General features: G+C 32.3%; 1 protein-coding gene across 6 annotated transcripts in view; it reads left to right on the forward strand.

The window, feature by feature from the left end:
• Window positions 1-21,842, forward strand: part of LOC118203248 (very long chain fatty acid elongase AAEL008004-like) — a 138,950-nt gene that overhangs the window by 39,101 nt on the left and 78,007 nt on the right. The window contains exon 1 of one of the 6 annotated variants that reach the window (XM_085824345.1): window positions 15,201-15,311. The exons of 4 other annotated variants lie outside the window; for them this stretch is intronic. The gene's annotated coding sequence lies outside the window, so the exon portion shown is untranslated. Of the gene's footprint in view, window positions 1-15,200; window positions 15,312-21,842 lie in introns of those variants that run through there. One more of the 6 variants, XM_085824346.1, reaches the window with a different exon arrangement.

Below are 21,842 nucleotides of genomic sequence, written 5' to 3' on the forward strand. Positions count from 1 at the left end.
TTTCTCTAGATTGGCAACAAATCCATTATCCTGCTATGCTTCAAATGTAAACAAACATGGCTGCCATGATAATCAGAAATTAGGCTTAGCCGAACTTAAAAACTTTTAAATTGTTGATAACTCCACAATTTTTGCATGCAGGTTTAACTAAAGGTATAAAACTCTTAACCAGAACAACATAATTAAATCATTTTAAAAGCACAAAATGCACAATTACAAACATATAAGAATAAAGAAGCTGAGTTCACTGAGCCGAGCAACAGAGTGGATATATATATATATATATAATTTGGTGTGGCTGATCGCAACCAAAATGGGAGTGCACATTTAAATGTTATAGCAGTCCTATGTACAAAATTTCAACGTTCTGAGGCTACTCGTTTTTGAGTTATGTGAGATACGTATGTACGTACGTACAGACGTACGTACAGACGTACGTACGTACAGACGTAAATCTCTGTAGGATTTAATTTTAAATCAGTTTTATAATTTTTTTGGGGGAAAAGAGTCCTTTGTTCTGTCCTCTGTCCTTACGTACAGATGTCACTCAAAAAAATCGTTAAATTTCATTCAATAGCGGTCAAAATGGATATTTTCGTTGAAATATGATACCTGAAATTTTTCGCGATTACATTTTTCGCGATTTTTCGCGATACGCGAATTTTTTCGCGATTTTTACTTTGTAAAAGGAAGTAAAAGTATATTGACCATCATACACTAATATATGTACTAAAAGGAGCGTCTTTCTACATTTATTATGAATAGTAGAATTTAGATTTATTTTGTAAAATTTGTACGACCAAAATTAATCCAATGTACCATTAATGGCATCGTACTATACTTTAAGAAACCCTGAATTATTCTAACTTTGAGTAAAATTTAATCTGCACTTGAAAACAATACTAGAAACTTATCAGAATATTAGACTGTGACTGTAACTATTCTTCTATTCTGTAGTATTATTGCAACTGAAAATTAATTTTAATGGCTGCCAGATGAGAATATTCTAGTATTTTCAAGGACAACAATAATCTTAAATTCCCAAAATATCAGTTTCACGTTTTAGGTAAATCCCTTGCACATATTAATAGGAAAAACTCTTTGCCTTTTTAAAAAGAAAACAAAAGAGCTGATTCATATAATTGTACGCAATCTGAAAGCATTAAATCCATTGTTCTGCAGAAACTGAAGACTGAAAGAACACGAAAAGGTTCTTTTATAGGCAAGAATAAGCTTGTTTTACGTAGAATTTAAAATGAATAAAAAATGAACAATTAAAATGAATTAAAAACTGAATAAATAATTCAGTTCTTAAAGGATAATAGAGATAGAAGGGAAGAACCATTCAGACAGAATGTAAAGAAAACGAAATAAGGAATACCTCCCTTATTCCGAAAGAGCTCAATTTTACTTACGAGAAAGAGCTGTGTCTTCTTTCAGATGGCGTCATTCTAATAACATTAAATCGTATGTGATTACCAGGTAGCCAACAGGGGTTTTCCTCAAGTTTAAGGTCCATGATTCAGAAACTCCTCCCATTTAGAAGAATCTAGACTCTAGAGGGTAATCTAGAAGAATCTGCGGCGTTAAATCTAGAGGACATTTACATGGACAGTCGATTTACTTAAAGATCTTTTTTCTCAGGTATTCAAAGTTCTTAAATATTGCGCAGCCGAAAGGTGAAAAAGGATATAATAACTTTTTCTTTGTAAGTGTCTTGGTTTGTTTGTCTTTCTGTTTACTAATCTTTGATGCGTTTTGTTCAATAGTTTATATTTTACAGGGTAAAATTCAACACATCTGATTATATATAGCACAGGTTTACATATATAAAAATTTTTTGTAAAATCTAACCATGGCAGTAAAAGGACAAAATGCCAAACAAATTTGTTTTCTCTTCTACAGAGGCTGTTCACACATTTTTTAGACGAAGTATATTGTATTTACAAAACTAAATTACATAACATTCTTGTGTTTTAAAAGTTCTATTTGACATCCCTTATTCTGACCTATCTTTCGACACCGCAATTTCCAAGATAATAATGCCTTTTGAAGTGGCAGAAGAGATATTCTATCCCATTTCTCCCGAACAGCTTTCCAGAGTCCTGTTAGGGTTTTGGGACAACGTTTGGATAATGCAGTTTTTAAAAGTCCGAAAGCACAAAAATCCATAGGTGACACATCTGAAGATTTAGTAGGGATATCAGTGAAGGGTATGGCCTTGATACCAGTCTTTTGTTCCATACCTTTTAGGAAATTTAGAGTAGATTTTGATGACTGCTAGCTTTGTCCTGATGGAGTCTCACAGATTGATGGCACTGTGGGTAAAGCGATGTTATTTCATTCAGAAATATTGGCGATAAAATATGTTCCTGATAGTATTTGGAGTTAACCTTGACATTTTTTTGCACTCTGTTTATCTTTAACTTGCCATTATAAGAAAAACCAACAACAATCATGAATCCCTTAGAAAAACTTTCTTTCGATTCTTGGAACCATGTACTTAAGTTTTTCCCCCTTTTATGATAATAAAGGCTCTTTTTTTTACAGTCATTTAAATACACTCATGCTTCATCTATTGTGACAACTGTTTTCCATTTTTCTTTGGATAAGTGTTTCTCATATAGAATTCTGCAGCGTGTCCTGCATTGAGCGATATGCTTTGGAAGAAGACGATGCATATTGCGTTTTTTCCCTTTCTCAAGATTTAAATCAATGTTTATCATTTTGTTGACAGTGGACACCGAACATTTTAATGATTTTGCAACTGTCCTTTGACTAGGGGGATTTTCTTTTAACATTAAACAACGCACCTTTGCAATAATCGAAGATGTCCGTTTTTTCCTTGGATACTTGTTTGGAAGTTTTGTCCCACTTGAGGCTTCAATTTGAAGTTTGTTTCCTTTCTTGTTGATGATATTACCGATCGACGCTTTAGATATCACAAAACCATGACTCTCACATCGTTTTTGGATAACGAAGTATGCATATTTCTCTTCGGAAAGAGCGTCAATGTAGCCTTCGAACCACTGCTTTGTTAAATTCGACATTTTGCATAAAAACAAAACTTTTAAGTCACAGACTTTTAAAAACATAGTACAATTGCAATTACTTCTTTTGCAGCAAACGGTTTTTTATTACTGCTTACCAAATTCGTCTAAAAAATGTGCGAACAGCCTCTGTACTCTTGCATCAAATATTGAGGATCTCAGTCCTCAGAGTCGTACTCCCATCAAATGAAGGTGGCAGAAAGCAGCTGGATTAATACATTTGTTTCAGAACTGTAATACTACCCGGATGTTCAGAATAGCCCAAAAATAACCAAGAATCTTTTCTTTCTTCCTTTGTTTAACTGGGGATGCGAAGGAGTACATACCATCAACTGTGGCGTAACTGATACCGCTAGGAAAAAAAAGCCAGGTGCATTTCATACTGAAAAATATAATTTTATGTGGCGTAAGTGTGAACATTTTGATATTAAATAAATAGTGCACACAAAACGTTAATAATAAAAGGCTAAAAATCTTACTTACTTTGTAGCCATCTTACTTTAAAACTCTGATGTGTACACCACATGACTTCCTTGTACGGAATATTAAATTATACGCATTTTTCTTGCATTTCATTTAAACTTCTTTCCTCGAATTTCATTACAGATATATTTTTCATTCAATGAATTCAGTTCTCACAACGCGGCAAGACTAAAATTCATAAAACCTCAAAATATCTTTATTAAAAATTGAAAAATATAAAACATCAAATACAGTTAAAACGAAAAAACATTACACTTAAAATTAGAGTCTCTACGTAATAACAAGCAATTCGGTTAGAGTTCCGGAAGGCAGATTTAAACTAAAGTTTAACAAACTAAAGTTTAAACAAAACTAAAAGTTTACTTTCAGTCCCACTCGGCCAAAAGACACTGAAGATGCAGAAACTGACTTAATTCACTTTTCTGCTAAGTTTCAAATGTAAACAAATATGTCTGCTAAGGTAAACAAATTAGGCTTAGCTGAACTTAAACAACTTTTAAATTGCTGATTATTCTACAACTATTGCATGCAAATTAACTAAAGGCATAAACACCTTAACCGGAAGATAAGAACAACATAATTTAATCATTTTTAAAGAAAGATATGCACAATTTGCCAACATATAAGAATAAAAAACTAAGCTCATGGAGCCAAGTAACAGAGTGGGTCCTTGACGATCCAAAATGAACTTCGAATTGGGCTAATTAACCATTTACTGCTTCTTAATTTTTAATATATATTTTTTATTTTTACCTCGATCAATTGATTAGTATTTTACTGTGTTTTAAATCTGCTTTATTCGTTTAGCATATAGCTTACTATTTTTGTTTTTACCTCGTTCAATTAATTTTTTTTTTTTTTTTTTTTTCTGTGTTAAAAATTACTTAATTCGTTTAGCATATAGCTTACTTTTTTTTTAAATTTTACTTGTAAATATTCAAATGTATTTTTCTGCTCTTTCACACATTTCATAGCAACTAAATACACCTATGTTGAAGTTTTCACGGAGCCATAGTTTTTGGTAACATTTAAGCGTGCGTACTAAAATTTATCTCCTAATTTCCTTAATTTTGCACCACAATGCGCAAAATTTTGACCACATAGGTCTTTTTTCGTTTGTTCTTATAACTTAACCTTAAATTATATATATATATATATATATATATATACTTCTGGGTATGGCCGATTGCAACCAAAATAGGGGTTGCAAAACTACATGTTATAGCAGTCCTCTTTATATGCCAAATTTCCACGTTCTCAGGCTACTCTTTTTTTGAGTTATGCGATATACATACATATGTTACCTTGAAAGACCGAAATTGGAGAATGTCGACTTCCACCGGAGAATATCAACATTCACCAAATACATTGGTGAAAGACCGAATATTTTACTACATTCTTATATATTCGGACCCTCACCGGTGTGTGTCGACAATCACAGATATGCTCTGGTGAAAGTCGAAAACAGAGGTCATAAAGTGCCATAATAGTTTAAGTTGTTGCAATAAATAAGATTTGAATTACATAATTTAGTAAGTTTTTTATTACTGTTATTTTATTTTCTCATTTAGAACGTACTGTATAATTAAGTAAGTTTTTAACTTCTATTATTTTCCTTTCTCATTTTGAATGTATTGTGTGTTTTAGGTTCTCATGTTCTTAAGTTCTTATTTCAAGTCTCAAGTGCGTCTATTCGCGACTGAATGACGGAGAAGAAAATATAATATTGTTATATGTTCAACATTCACCATTAGCACATGGTGAATGTCGACATTGACCGGTGGTAAATCAGAAATAAGAGTATTTGGAAAATATTTCGGATATACACCGAGAGACTATGTGACTGTTGACATTCACCGGTGAAAGTCGACATTCTCCAGATTTCGGTGTTTCACCGTAACACATACATGTGTATACGTGACGAAAAATCTCTTTTGAATGCATTTTCAATGCTTTTCGCAAGCCGTTTTGGGAAAAAACGCCCTTTATTCTGTCCTTACGTACAGATGTCACGTAAAAACATTGTTAAATTGCATTCGATATCGGTTGAAATGGATATTTTCGTTGAAATATGATACCTGAAAATTTTCGCAATTACAATACTTCCTTTTCTTTGTACGAGGAAGTAAAAAAAAATTCTGTTATGATGAGCTGAGAAAAGAGTGAAAAAAATGTATTAATGTATGTCAACACTTAACACTGCATCGGAAATTCTACATTTTGCTAAGCAAAAAAAGTGTGATTTTGCTCTTGAATTGTATATATGGCGTACGAGTAAGAAAATGATACTTAATAATATAGCTAAAAAGACAAAACAAATTGCTTAGCAGTAGTGAGTGCAGCAGTAAACGAGTAAGTAGACTGCGAACTCTGCAAGAAAATAAAAAAAAACTTTAACAAATCATTTTGGACGACCATTAAAGTCTGAAATCTTTCAGATTTTTTCTTTAAATGAGGGTGCAAGGAAATATATTTCCTCAAGTGTGGCATAACTGAGATTAGTATAAGAAAAAACGCCAAGTGCATTTCATGATTGATTTTAACGCTTGCCCAACGCATTCAGATACTTAAAAGATTAAAGAAAGAACTGGATGCTGCCTTTTGATTATTTTTACTATTATCCTCTCTAAGACAACTACCCAAGGTTTGCAATAGATTTAGAGAACATCGACAGAGATTATACTCACAGGCATTTGCTAACTATGTGCTCAGAGGCTGTTCAGAGCTGTTCAGACAGAGGCTAATACAGAGGCTGTTCGCACATTTTGTAGACGATTTTGGTAAGCGGTAATAAAAAGTCGTTTGCTGCAAAAAAAGTAATTGCAATTGCACTATGTTTTTAAAAGTCAAAATTACCGTCTGTGGCTTGAAAGCTTTGTTTTTATTTAAAATGGAGAATTTAACACAGCAGTGGTTCGAAGGCTACATTTACACTCTTTCGAAGAGAAATATGCATACTCCGTTATCCAAAAACGATGTGAGACTCATGGTTTTGTGATATCTTAAGCGTCGATAGGTAATATCATCAACATGAAAGGAAAATAAAACGTCAAATTGGAGCCTCAAGTGGGACAAAAATTCCAAACAAGTATCCAAGTAAAAAACGGACATCTTCGACTATTGCAAAGGTACGTTGTTTAATGTTAAAAGAAAATCCCCTTAGTCAAAGGACAGTTGCAAAATCATTAAAATGCTCGGTGTCCACTGTAAACAAAATGATAAACGTTGATTTAAATCTTAAGAAAGCGAAAAAACTCAATGTGCATCGTCTTCTTCCAAAGCATATCGCTCAACGCAGGACACGCTGCAGAATTCTGTATGAGAAACACTTATCCAAAGAAAAATAGAAAACAATTGCCACAATAGATGAAGCATGGGTGTATTTAAATGATTGTAGCAAACAAAGAGCCATTTATTATCATAAAAGGGGTGAAAAAAATTTAAGTACATGGTTCAAAGAATCGAAAGAAATTTTTTCTAAGGGATTCATGATTGTTGCTGGTTTTCCTTATAATGGCAAGTTAAAAATAAAGAGAGGGCACAAAATGTCAAGATTAACTCCAAATACTATCAGGAACATATTTTATCGCCAATTCTTCTGAATGAAATACCATCGCTTTACCCACAGTGCCATCCATCTGTGAGACTCCATCAGGACAAAACTAGCAGCCACACATCAAAATTCACTGTAAATTTCCTAAAAAAAAATAGAACAAAAAACTGGTATCAAGGCCATACCCTTCACTGGTATCCCCACTAAATCTCCCGATGTGTCACCTATGGATTTTTGTCCTTTCGGACTTTTAAAAACTGCATTATGCAAACGTTGTCCCAAAACCCTAACAGGACTCTGGAAAGCTGTTCGGGAGGAATGGGATAGAATACCTCTTCTGCCACTTCAAAAGGCATTATTATCGTGGAAATTGCGGTGTCGAAAGATCGTTCAGAATAAAGGATGTCAAATAGAACATTTAAAAAACAAGAATTTTATGTAATTTAGTTTTGTGAATACAATATACCTCGTCTAAAAAATGTGTGAACAGCCTCTGTATAGGTCATTTCTGAAGGTGGTCGCCGTAAGAAATTTTATTTCAGCCAAAGTTTCGTTACGAAAGTAAATCTCTTCTAATCTGTACTGACGAGAAATTGAGTTTATGGATGACATTTATAAATAAAATTCATGCATACAACTTAAGTATTTAATAAATCTCCTATAGTGAATATATTTATTTCCAAATATACACTGCACTGTCTAATTGCAAATTTTGTCTCATTTCATTTATTTAAAAATGCAAGTTGATATTAAAATATTTTCATATCAACGCGACACCTAAACAATATTTGTACCGTAATATATGGCATTTTAAATTTGTTAGCCCAGAATCCCTATTAGTCTCAAAAAGGCATTTTGTGTTGAATCACTCAAAGCGCTGAATCATTTTTCAAATTGTTGCCACCCAATATAATCGCCCTGTATTATATTTAAAAAAACTAAGTAATGAAGAATATGCATGAATGTATGTATATGTCTCGCGTAGTGAAAAAACAACTGTACTTAAAGATTAATCAGATTTTGAATAATGTAATCCTCCACTTGAACATGGGCACCTAGAAGACCAAATTTACAGTTTGGAATTTGTTTTATTATCTATTTTATATTTTGTAAAACTTTAACGAATTTTTTATTTAAAAAATTAAGAATTTCAAAGCCAGCAGTGGCAACACTGTAGGGAATAAATATTTTTATCTCCAACGCGCGAGGCTGTATATCGGAAATTCTAAAGATATGCTGTTTTTTAATACATTTAGCGCAATGTGGCGTTAGCCCAAGTGCTCTCGAAATATGTACGTGTGTGTAAATGAAAACAAAAAGCCCGGTTCGGGATAATACAAAAATCTGAAACCTTTTAGATTTTATATATTTTTTAATAATTAAAAGAGAAAAAAAGGGAAATTTTACAGACATCAAAATCGAAGAAAAATTTACATACTGAGAAGTAAACTGCTCTTGTAAGCTTTCTTTACTTAATATAGACTTTATATAAGTAAATGGGATTGTTTCGTAATGTAAAGTTTTATACATTAATGTTTACATTACGAAACAATCCCATTTAGTTATATAAAGTCTATATTAAGTAAAGAAAGCTTACAAGAGAAGTAAACTGCTCTTGTAAGCTTTCTTTACTTAATATAGACTTTATATAACTAAATGGGATTGTTTCGTAATGTAAAGTTTTTAAAGGTCCTAAATCTGTACTCAGTAACCTGTACTCAAATACGTCAGTGATTTAAAATAATGTTTTCACAATTTCTAGAAAATCTCTTAACGACTAGAATAAGTTTTAAAACGGTCTTGTTGACAAACATTTATTTTTTCACCTACCTATAGCTAATTTGTTTCTTTTAATTCCGTGTTTGATGGAGATGGAGCTTTCGAAAGAACGCGTAGGTAGGTAGGTGTTCAGGAAAGGTTTTATGGAAGTGTTATATTTTTTAATTATTTAACGCTTTTCATATCTGGTTCCACATGAAGTATTTTCTTTATTAAGTGTCTGCCGGAAATTTTTACGGATCACTGAAACTTATAACTAGGCCTTCTAACCAGAAGATATTTTTTTGTCTCCCCAAAAATTACTGCCTGGGAAAGAACTTTGATAATAAAATCTGCATGAGATTCAATATCACTGAGGTTTTTTTCCTTAGTGTTTGCTGAAGGATCTGGTATGGTCAATTGAATTATAAACTCTAGTATTTTCAATGCTATAAAAATATAATAAGTAAATAATTTAATTTGTGGAGTTAAAACCTGAGAATGAAAAGGCTGAAAGTTCACTTCTTCCACATTGTGTGTGTATATATATATGTTACTGGCAAAGTTTGAAATCCGGCATTCTAGAGAATGCCTAGGCATTGTATAAAATGCCTAAAATTAACCGGTAAAGAACAAAACGTTTCAAATTTCACAAATTTCATGGGCATTCTACAGAATGCCAAATAAACAAACCAACTAAGTGTGAAATGCATTTCCAATTCGTTTATGAACTTGCCAGAAGTTAATAAAAGAAGTAAAAAGGTCAGAATACCTACTAAGAAAGAACCGCGGTACTACTGGCTGCTGAATCACTAGAATGTGATGTTTGTGGAAAACAAAATTACCTTCATTTGTCCTGTTAAAGAAAGCGTCTGTACTATATTACGTCACCGCCGCTAAGATATTTCCCGTGCTTCATGAAAACTCATTTGAGTACTGGACACGGACGACGTGACAGAAAGTTGAGAGAACTTTCAACTAAATACAAAACCATTACACGTAATGATACTGAACTGTAAAATCCACCTTTGTAATCCCTTGCAAAAAAAACTGATGTGAACACCACATGAGTTCCTTGTACGGAATATTAAATTATACGCATTTTTTCTTGCATTTCATTTGAACTTATTGGATTGAATTAAATCTACTTCGCCGACAGCCCAAAGACCACAGCAGAATAACAGTATTATATTCCGTTCATATTATAAATCAGAATGCACAAAATTTATATCATTTAAAGAATTATCTAATCGTTGCCGCATGTTCTATTCAAATACTATAATAAAGCTAGAACGATGTATAAAAGAAATTAAGAAAAGAAAACAAAAAAGAAACAGTTTTTCACAGACGATTGAGTATTTCTCATTCAATTAATTCAATTCTCACTTCGCGACAAGACAAAAATGCATAAAACCTCAAAATATCTGTATTAAAAATTACGAAGTAAATCTTAAACACCTATTTCCTCGAAAAAATTTCAGAAAGGATTAAGCATGATTTAATTCGCAATAATAAATGAAGGCATTAACTGTGTTGTTGCGAAGCTAAGTTTCTCTAGATTGGCAACAAATCCACTATTCTGCTGTTTCAAATGCAAACAAGCAATGGCCGCTATCAAAAAAATTATTAGGCTTAGCGGCACTTAAACAACTTTAAAATTTTACAGTTTGTACGCAAAAACGAGCACTTCGGTCAACGGATAGGAAGCAAAATTTTCGATGCACAAAACTGAAAGTTAACTTTAGGTCCCAATGGGCAAAATGACACTGAAGGAGCAGAAACTGACTTAATTCACTATTCTGCTAAGTTTCAAATGTAAACAAATATGGCTGCTCTGTTAGGCTTAGTCGCATTTAAAAAACGTTTAAATTGTTGTTAATTCTGCAACTATTGCATGCAGATTAAATAAAGGCATAAAAACCTTAACCGGAACATAAGAACAGCATAATCCAATCTCTTTTAAAACAAAAAATTTATAATTCACCAACATATAAGAATTAAAAAAAACTCAACTCACTGAGTCGAATGACAGAGTGGGTGTATATATATATATATATGTAAATTTGGTGCGTGCGATTTGATCCAGAAAGGGAGGTGCACAACTACATGTTATAGCAATGGTGTATGCAAAATTCCAACGCTCTGAGGTTACTTGTTTTTTGTTATGCGAGATACTTACGTACGTATGTACAGACGTCACGAAAAATATCTCTTATGAATCCATTTTAAATCCATTTGATAATCCGTTTTGGGAAAAAGACTCCTTTATTTTGTCCTTACGTACAGATGTCAAGCAAAAAATCGTTCATTTGCATTCGGTATCCGCCAAAATGGATATTTTCGTTGAAATATGATACCCAAAATTTCTTATGATTAGAATACTTCCTTCGCTTCTCACAAGGATGTAAAAATAAAATAAAAATTTTAAATTGTGAAAGGTAAATTTAGGGATCTTATGTTTCACAGTATGACAATAAACGCTAATAAGCAGAACTGCACGTGTCCACGCGACTTTACACAGACGAGTGGACAACAGATGCATGGTAGTGTGACACAATAATAACGGATCGGTCCAATAATTTTGAGAAGATTCTGTTAAAGTCGTTTCTACATCAAATGCAGCCCGCGTTTTGTTACTTTCTGCGAGAAAAATAAAAATAATATCTATTGCTCCGGTTCCTTTCCAAAATAATGATTTGTCTCAACTCTAAAATTACAATTAATTAACTTCGTGAGCAAATAATGATGATCCTTTGACCTTGGTTCCTGCATTTTAACTTTCTGGTGGTGCTCTTGTTGCATTGTTTCATCTACTCTGGACTTTGTAGCTTCTGGCCATTGACTTTGAGCAACAACCTTGGTTTAGCAAGAGCATCAGTCATGGACGTTCAATTCTTTTTATTTTTTAAATTATTTTTTGGCCTCCTATTACATTTCATGAGAGTTTTATTATTATTTCATTACCGATGGATTAGCCGTGATGTAAAATTTAGCAGTTTAATGAGGTTGTTAAAATTAAACCGTGTTGTTTACATAGTAAGGCCGTATTAAAGATGCACAGCGATTACTAGCTTATACGTAATACCACACTACTTACTCTTTTTCTTAATTCTAAAAAGATAAAAAGTCCTTAGGTTTCGGACAATTAACTTGCATCAGTTGATGCAAACAATACTTGTTTTAGTGTCTCTTTTTATTGCTCAACTAAAATGTAATTAGAGAATAGGGTGCATTTTAGCTCAAAGGGGCGTTAGCTTAGAAGGCCTATTAGTCTCGAAAAGGCATTTTGCGTCGAATCATTATGAACAGCTGTATCACTTTTCAAATTGTTGTCACAAATAGTATTAAATAATGAAGAACCTGCATGAATGTATGTATGTTTCTTGCATTCTGTGAAAACATCGATCCTTAGAGCCATCAAATTTTGATCAACGTAGTCCTCCACCCGAATATGGGCACCTGGAAGTCCAAATTTTGAATTCGTTTCATTAGCTATTTCATATTTTTTTAAAACTTTAATGAATTTTTGATTAAGAAACTCAATGATTTCAAATCGAGCAGTGGCAACACACGACGAGTGTGTATGTTTCCTTTAGGTGTGATATCCTTAAAGTATAATACCTTTCATTGACAGTACATAAGTTTGCCAGTTGAGGAACTTTCATATAGGACGAATTGTTTTCATTTCCCAATTGTTTTCATTTCCCAATTGTTAACGCATGTTTAAAAATTTATGCTATATTTAGAATACTTTTCGTTACAGACACATATGATCACACATATACACAAGGACTGAAAATTAGGCTAAATTAACTTTTTTTTTTTTTTTTAATTTCAGAAAATTTTGAATAGGAACTCTGTAATTTTAATTTTAATTAAATATTAAATTATTTTTCCTTTTCCCCGTTTTTATATTACTTTGTGAATAAATTTTTTGTGACGATACCTCCATTAGACGACGATCCAAAACTTCAGATTATATTGGTCTTTTTTGAAGTCTCTTTTCCTAGAAAACTTGACTGTTCGTGATGATAAATAATGTTATATATAGTGTTCATTTAGGTTCTCAAAACTACAAACGATTTTCGTAAGAGGTCGGTATAAGAGAGTTAATTGTATTTAGCTACTCAGATTTTGATATACTATTTGGTATTATGCAGTGTATCTCTTATGCTCTCTCTTAAGACTTTTAATTGATTTTCACTTGTTTCTTCTATTAATGTTTTGGTAGTAACACTTTAAGTTTTGTAACATTATTGTAGTTATGTACATCTGTAGAGACATTAGGTTTATTTCGGAAGCATGAGATATGAAAAATGAGCAATGCCTTCGCCGTGACTCGAACAATGGACCTCGAACAATGACCGAATTCGCGTCGGGCGTGCTGACCACTACACCACGAAGGCATGCTACGAAGGCGGGAGAAATACCTTATACATCTTACTAGCGCATGAGACGTTCACGTTTTCAAGCGCTATTTATAGTTTTTATCATTTTATTCTCTTTGTATTTAGTATATACTCATGACTGCTTTGTATCTGATTAGAACGGAATGAAAATGACTTTCGTCAGATACAAAAATGTGAGGAAATGTAAGTTTTTTTCCTCTCCCCAATTACAGGCATTAGGCATTATTAGGCGTTGGTTACTACTAAGGCCGGAAACAGTGGTCACTTTATAAAGATGCTATAGTGTGTACTTCTAAGTTACAGTTGAATGTGAAGAATATTAAGAACTAGTAAGCGAATAATCGCTTGAGTTCGTGAGACAGTAAATAAACTTGGAAAAGGGTTAAAGACTCTTTATTATTCAAATAAGATTCAACAGAACTCCGTCTTGGAGTTGTACAATAAAGCCGACACTCGGGCTTGAACTTAAGAGACTAAGAATTAAATTAAACTAATATGTTTATCTAACTTATATGTTATTACTAAATAACTCGTTTTATTATTACTATAATAATAATAAAACTAAACTAACATGTTATTACAAAATTATAGTTTGATAGCCGAGCTTCTAACGGGGTTGGCACCTTAACTCTAATTGACTACGAAGCTATCAAAGGCCTAAAGTACGACCGAGCGTAATAACAGCTTAAGAACGAGTAGCCTAAAAAGGCGGACGCGTGTTAGCCATAATCTCTGGTTCTCTCTGACTAAGACAGTAGAACTTCGAGGTTAAATACCGCTCTTCCTCAGTTTGCATCTAAACGTGATTCTAAAACTACGTTCTGGCCGGAAGTGATAAGTTGAAATTAAGAAGCGATAGGAAAGGAAGTTTAATTCAAAATTTAACTGTTAGTAAAATTAACATTCGTTACAACTTTATTATAAAGGAATCTAATAGGTGAGCCAACATTGCCTCCAATGAATCGACAGATAATTTACATCCATGCCTTCTCCAGGACTCGAACCCGGGCTGTTCGGTCTGGCCGTCAGACTCACTAACCACTTTCCCGTCTGAGAGGCGGGAACCTAAGTTTAGAATGTAATAATTTTTATAGTAATGTAAGAATCACTTGCACAGTTCCGAATTTTCCAAGCAAGTACGGTAATAACCACTTTCTTATCTGAAACATTTCCGTTTATAAGGTTTTTAATTTTATGATTTTAAATTTTGTAGAATAAGAATTTATGTTTGATGTCAAGTATAATAAAAAACTGTCATGGCGACTGCTACTAAAAGAAACCAGTATTTCTGAAAACATTAAATATTCACTGACTGTCATAGTCCCGAAGATATGGAACATGACTGACTGTTTCCCTAAGGCGATCGATCACCTTCACAGAAGCTCCCAAATTCTTCGGAACCATGGACTGTCATTTTGGGTTGATTTCACTGGATTTACTGGGTTTGGGGGCAAATTTTTCAACATGAACAAAGGATCTAAACAGTAATAACTCTCAGTCCTCAACTTTGGGAAGGACGTCGAGTAAATTGACGAGGCAGCCTATGTGGGCCAAGGAAATGGGAAACAACCCTACGGCAGACGATTCTTTCATCCAAACTCTTTGGAATGCGACACCAGTGCCTAAAATTTTGTCTTGGGAATTCTAACGGTTTCGATACCTTGACATTTCTTATCCCTCCGTGTAGGTTACACCGTCCAATTAATAAAAACAAAAAATACTTAGAAAACTGGACTTATATCTTGGTGGAACGCGGCAAGATGCCCGGGGTTATATAGTAAATCGACGCGGTTAATTCTCTAGGTCGTCAACATTTATTGCAAAGGTTGCGGTTTGGAAGGTCAGATGAGTTTCCCCTCTCTCCCCCCATTCTTAACTTTTACTGTGAGCTTCTTGCCAACCAGTTTCTGACAAGGACATCTTTGACCAGGACTCTGACTATGGATACCCATTCTCTTGAAATGGACACCATTTACAATGTGTTTCATGAAGTGTGTGGTTGTAAAATAAGAACTTGAGATCTTTTTCTGTTGCAAGGTTCAGAAAACACCCAAGGAGGTAATATATTTGGAATCTCAACTCTGATTTTGGATTTGCCATACTTGAACTTCTCCAGATATATTTTATTATTTAATATTCCATCAAATAGATACGATCTAAATTACTTTTTTTTGAAAGAACTATATTTTCAAAGTTATATTTCTTAAAATTACTTTTTCATACTTTTGTAAATTTTTCTATTATTAGCGTTATGAAATATTTTAATTTTTAAACTTTAAACTTCTTGAGATTGTCTTGAGAAATCGCAAAGATAATATTCTATCAAATATATATAATCTAAATTACATTTTTTGAAAGAACTATATTTTCAAAGTTATATTTCTTAAAATTACTTTTTTATACTTTTGTAAATATTTCTATCATTAGCGTTATGAAATTTTTTAATTTTTAAACTTTGAATTTCTTGAGATTATCTTGGGAAATCGCAAGGATAATATTCTATTAAATATATATAATCTAAATTACTTTTTTTGAAAGAACTATATTTTCAAAGTTATATTTCTTAAAATTACTTTTTCATACTTTTTTAAATCTTTCTATTATTAGCGTTATGAAATCTTTTAATTTTTAAACTTTGAATTTCTTGAGATTGTCTTGAGAAACCGCAAGGATATTTTTAATAATTCTTTACATACTACAGAAATTGGTGCTCTTAAAGTTTAATTCAATTTAGTTTACGTTTTCTCTGCAATACACTTGAGTTACAGGTAAAAACTTCATTAAAACTTATACATAATTTTTTCAACTTTTTTATATAAAATTGCTGTTTAATTATATCATTAAAATGCATTTATTTTCGAGCGCAAAATTTATCAGGATAGATTTTTTAAAAATGTTTTCCCATAGAAAACTTTAATTTCGGACTCAAACATGTGTGATACAAAGCATTTATGAAGTATTTAGAATAAGTGGTTCATAAATGCCGCTCAAGAACAATTTAAATTCCTGTTGTTTCCTGTTGTTAGGATAAGGAAATGGGATTTTACTAAAATGAAAGTATATAAAACAAATAAAGAATTAAGAAAGATTTGTCCAAATTAAAAGTTTTGTAGTTTTCCAGAGTTCCTTTTATTTGCGGCCCCAAACTTTCAAACTGGAGATTAAAATTTTTCTTATAAAAATATGAAAGTTATTATATTAAAAAGATTAATAATGACACCATGACACTTTGAGACAGATTCAAATTTTTTAATAAAAAAACTTTAAAGTGAAGTATTAAAATGTCCGTAATTTTTTTCAAGAAAATGACGACACGATGATTTAAAAAATGATGAAGACAAAGTCCGTATTGAAAGTATTAAAAAAATGGATGAAGTTAAAAACAGAAATAATTTTCTGATAAAAAATTTAAGCATCTAAAATGAAACAATATTTTTCAAAATGCAAAACGTTTTATTATTTAAAAAAGTTTAGAACTTTGAAGAGGATTTTAAAAGAATATTTTCATCCATCCAGTTGTTGAAGCTAACTGGATATCTTAACCCTTCTAAGAGAAACTATTGTTTCCTTTCTTCTTTATTATTTTCTCAATTTTATAAATTTAATCATTTTTCATCACATTTAACCAATTCTTTTTCATTGAAAGTTCCTTTAATTTCTTTATTGTTTAAATCTATGTCGGAAGATAAGTGTTTAAAACCTCTTATGTAAAGAGTTTATCTGTAATGTTTATATGTATATATTGGTCGCCGCCAATTAGTGCCTCCACAATAAAATGGCCACCACTTCCAACCTTAGGAGTGTCCAGTGTCAAAAGAAGGCAAAAAAGGCCCGCCGTTTCTGGGGGGGGGAATCTAATAGGAAGGTACAAAGAATAAAATATCAATAACTTGGGAAACTATTCAATTTTTGATCTGTATATATATGTGTGTGTGTGTGTTTGTATGTATATATATTCATATATATAAACGTACATGGATATGCGCATTATGTGCAAAAATTTAAAATTTATGTTATAAAATGTTACGATAATTTTTCAAAGTCATCTTCTGAAGTACTATATATATACATAAATGAGTAGTATGTATATACTATGAGTATAAATATTAGTAAATAATAGCTTAGAAATCCTGTAACTATTAAAAGGTTGCTTATCAAATATGAGAAGTTTAATTGGAAATCAGCTGCATATAACGAGTAATGTAGTCAATTTACCTGAATATAATTCTGCATTACATATTTGAAACTTCGGCCGTGAAAGATATAAGAAATATTAGTTCAGCATATCTTAAAGTTAAAAGTAAGTAACTACTTTTTTCCCAGCTCAAAAGAGCCAGCCCTGTTGGACAATTAGTCTCGAAACGGTTCGTCGTCCACTATAAATGACGAATCAGTTTTCAAATTGTTGCCACTGAATATTATATTTAAAGCTATTAAATAATGATGTACGCATATATGTATATATATCTTCCTCCTACTGTGAAAGAGTGACGGTACCTAGGGCCATATAATTTTGAATAACGAAGTTCATCCGAGCTTGTGCACGTAGAAGTCCGAATTTTGAATTTCGAATTTTATATTTCATATATTCGAAACCTTGAATTTTTGGTAAACAAATTGAACAATTCGAAAGCGAGCAGTGGCAACATTGCACGGAATGAAACATTTTTCTGTCCAGAGAGCGAGACTGTAAAAGATATGCTGTTTATATTTTGTGATTTTGTTGTTGAATTGAATTATATGGGGGTAAGTAGGCAGAACATGGTATTTAATCAATAAATATAACACGCCAAACAGTAATAATGAAAAAAAACAAAAAAAAAGAAGAGTTTTACAAGCCATCTTACTAAAAGTACTGAACATTAATATGATCAACTGAAAAAAGACTTAAAAATATATAAAAATGTTTGCGAGCACTTAATACTGCATAGGGAATTATAAACATACGCTTCTATGATTCTTTTCAAATTTTTGCAATATGCTACCGTGATTATTTTAAAATTTTGGCAATTTTATTTTTGAATTGTATTTGGCATAAATGCAAAGAAAATGTTAATAATAAAGATAAAAAGATAAAAAGGAAGTGGCTTAGCAGGAGTAAATGCAACAGTAGACTGGTAGACTGCGAGCTCAGCGAGAACATAAAAAAACTTAAAAAATCCTCCTCGACGACCGTTAAAATCTGAACCCTTTCATTTTTTTTTTCACTTGACATCAAAATTAAGAAGATAAATATATGAATTTATGTAAGTATTAGGCACACTCATACAGTTTCCGAAACGCATTTAAGAAAAAAAATTTAAGAAAAAAATGCATCGCTTTATATTCAAGTAATTATGGCGTTTTGAAATTACTTTCTCTCATATTGTATGGTAATTGATGAAATTAATTTTCTTTATTTGAGCCAAATTTTAAGTAAATAATAATACACGTATTTGTGACAACCTCTTAAGCAGATGGGAGTAAAAATGATCCATGTTTCAATAACAGGGTGTATTTTCTAGATTATTAAGATCAGGGTGTATTTTCTCAGATTACTTAATTTATCAAAGCAGCTGGGATACCAACATCTAATTAAATTGAAATAACATTGCGAACAAGAAGTCATTAATTTGTACACATAATGTAACGTTTTCGTCTTCGATCACTAATAACAATTACTTTTGCTACTGATTTTTGACACTTTTCTGAAACTAAAATTTATGATATTATTTTTAATCCAAGTGTAGGAAAAGATTTAATATATCAATTAATTGTAGACAAAATCTTGTGTTTACTTCTTTACAAACATGTGAATGAGTCCACTTTCATAATTGCGAACAGAAGCAAGACCAACGAGGTCTTCTACGCCTCAAGGCCAAAAACAGTCTGATGTTTTCATTTTGACTCACGTGTTTATAGAATAATTTAAGAATTAATTTTCATAGCACATTCCTTGCAACTTTATTTATACGTTATCTGTATTGCTGTCGGCAAAATACCATTTCTTGTACTCTGCACAAACTATCTGCTACTAAGTCAATATAGCAAATGTCTACTAAAATACTGAATGCAAAAATTATGCTCAAAAAAACTAGTTAAGCCGTACAAAATAAAATAACTACAAACTGCATGAAGCAAACGCAGTTCAATTCTAAGAATCTTGTACTAGACAAGACGAAGATAAAAAAATATGCGTAGCTTGGACGACCTCAGCTGATCAATATTATTTAATGTTCAGCAGTGATTAATAATTATTTTTACCAGAAACATTTGTAGTTAATAGGTTTTTTTTGAAGCAGAAGATATGGAAAATGTGCAGTCATAAGTTTTTTTTTTTTTTTTTTTTTTTTTTTTTTTAACTCCAAAGAGGCTTTGTCTCTGAGAGACTATTTTTGTTTTGGCATTTCGCGTTGAAATCTTTAAAAAGCTGTATCACTTTTCAAACTGTTGCCACCAAATATTATCGCCCTGTATAATATTTGAAGAAATTAAATAATGAAGAATCTGTGAAAATGTATGTATGTTTCTCGCATTGTGATAAAAAGACGGTACCTAGAGCCATCGAATTTTGAATGACGTAATCCTACTGCGAATCTGGGCATGTGGAAGCCCAAATTTGAAATTCGGAATTTGTTTCGTTATCAATTTCCTATTTTGTAGAACTTTAACGAATTTTTGATTAACAAACTCAAGGATTTCAAAGCGAGCAATGGCAACGTTGTACAGAAAAATCATTTTTATCTCCAGCGCGTGAAACATTGCATCGGAAATTCTTAAGATATACTCAATTTATAATTATTTTGAGGTATTGCTCTTGAACTGAATTTTATGGTCTAAGTGCGAAAGAACATGATATTTAATAAAATAAAAGTAACGCACAAAATGTTAAAAAACGCCCCTTTGCACGTAATTTAAAATCTGAAACCTATCAGATTTTTTTTTAAGCAGGAGACGTGAAATGCTTGGTAGGATTCAAACTCCGGTCTTCCTGAATACGCGTCGAGTTTGGTTCCAGTTGCACCACGAGGGCATGCGGAAATGAGGGAGAAAATATCTGATACATTTTGTACAGTGAAGTTATTGATTTATCTCACAGTGAAGTCGATTTATTTTGTTAACTTTGCTGCTGAATGTTGTGCAAGGTTTGAGTTTTTTTCAAAATAAAACAATAAAATAATTGATCCACTTTCGTTTAATCTTTATCTAATATGATTTAATTTATTATTTAATTTCGTTTAATAATATCACCAAGTTTCAAAATGTAAATACAACTTTAAAGGTGAAATTATGAAATTATTTTCATACATTTAATTCTCCCGTTCTCATTTTTATGCAATTCAAACGTAACGAATCGTAAGCTTCGTTCGTACGCTTATTTGATTTGCTAGAGAATCGGAGGGGGGGGGTTTACTACTTATTTATAGTATTACAGATTCCCCTTTCCTTCGAATGGATTTACAGGTTAACGGAAGCTATCCTTCTCAAAGTAGAAACCCACCAGCGGGGGAGCGATAAAATCGCTGAATACTGGTAGTTCGTCCGGGGTTTTATTCCTGGCGAACGGGCTGGCTGCATGGCCGTTTTCTTTGTTTTCCGCATATGGAACATCTATACTAGCCAGTTATCTTTAGAAATTCCTCCACTAAGGTATCAATCTTCATAAGCAAACAGCCCTTTTGACTGCTTTGCCATAATCAAATAAACCAAACCAAACCTTCCAAAAGTAAATTTACTTCCTTGTTGAATAGTTTCAAACTTAAACGCTTTGCAATTTATTTGTCATCAGAGTTCTAGCTAAAGTGAGAATTTTCTTTTTACTTTTCTTAACGAATTTTCTCTTCACGCTCATCAAACCTGTTAACTTCTGACAGGTGCCTCAATGCTGTACTTAAGTACTTAGGTGCTTAAGGCGTTAGGCAATTTGTAAAAGGGATTACAAAAACTCCCAAGACGAGAGGAGTTTGCACTCTATTAGTTAGTTTGAAATTGCCAGTGAATAGAAGGAAGTTCGCCTTGGTTGCGTTTTGGCGGATAGAAGATTTTAGAAAAGCGACTACCTGTCGCTTTCATGGAATTTGAAATGTTACGAAGCAAAGCAGTTACTCAACGAAGCGGTGCTGGGAATCTAACTGTATAGCTGCAGTCGCATTATGCCTCAACTTCATGAACATTAGTTGGTATCGAAACTCATCATAAACTTCACGAGTTGTCAAATGCTTAAGCTTTTAACCCGCGGGAAGGCGTGTGGGGTGTATCATAACCCAATCCTACATAAAAGTGGAATATCCCTAACTTGTGAAACTGAAATTCTTTGTGCTGCTTTCAGTAGCTGAGTTTCTAGTTGTGGTTGACTTTCAGAACCGCTTTTTCTTTGCCTGTGTATTTCAGAAAAAGATTTATCGGTATTTTGTTGGAACTGGGGTATGACACACCTCACGCGCCTGTCCGTGTAAGTGTTTTTATGACCGAATATTTAGTTCAGAAATTTATTTCTAGAGTGTAACAATAAATATTTTTACTCGCAAGTGATTTTAAAGTACTTGACATTAAATTCTGAAAAATTCCTAACTGCATTATGGTAAAAAGAATGAGTCCCTATGAACTGGA

The sequence above is a fragment of the Stegodyphus dumicola genome, chromosome 9, assembly GCF_044657685.1.
Source record: "Stegodyphus dumicola isolate Sdum_Otavi_A_Nest chromosome 9, ASM4465768v1".
NCBI classification, from domain to species: Eukaryota; Metazoa; Arthropoda; class Arachnida; order Araneae; family Eresidae; genus Stegodyphus; species Stegodyphus dumicola.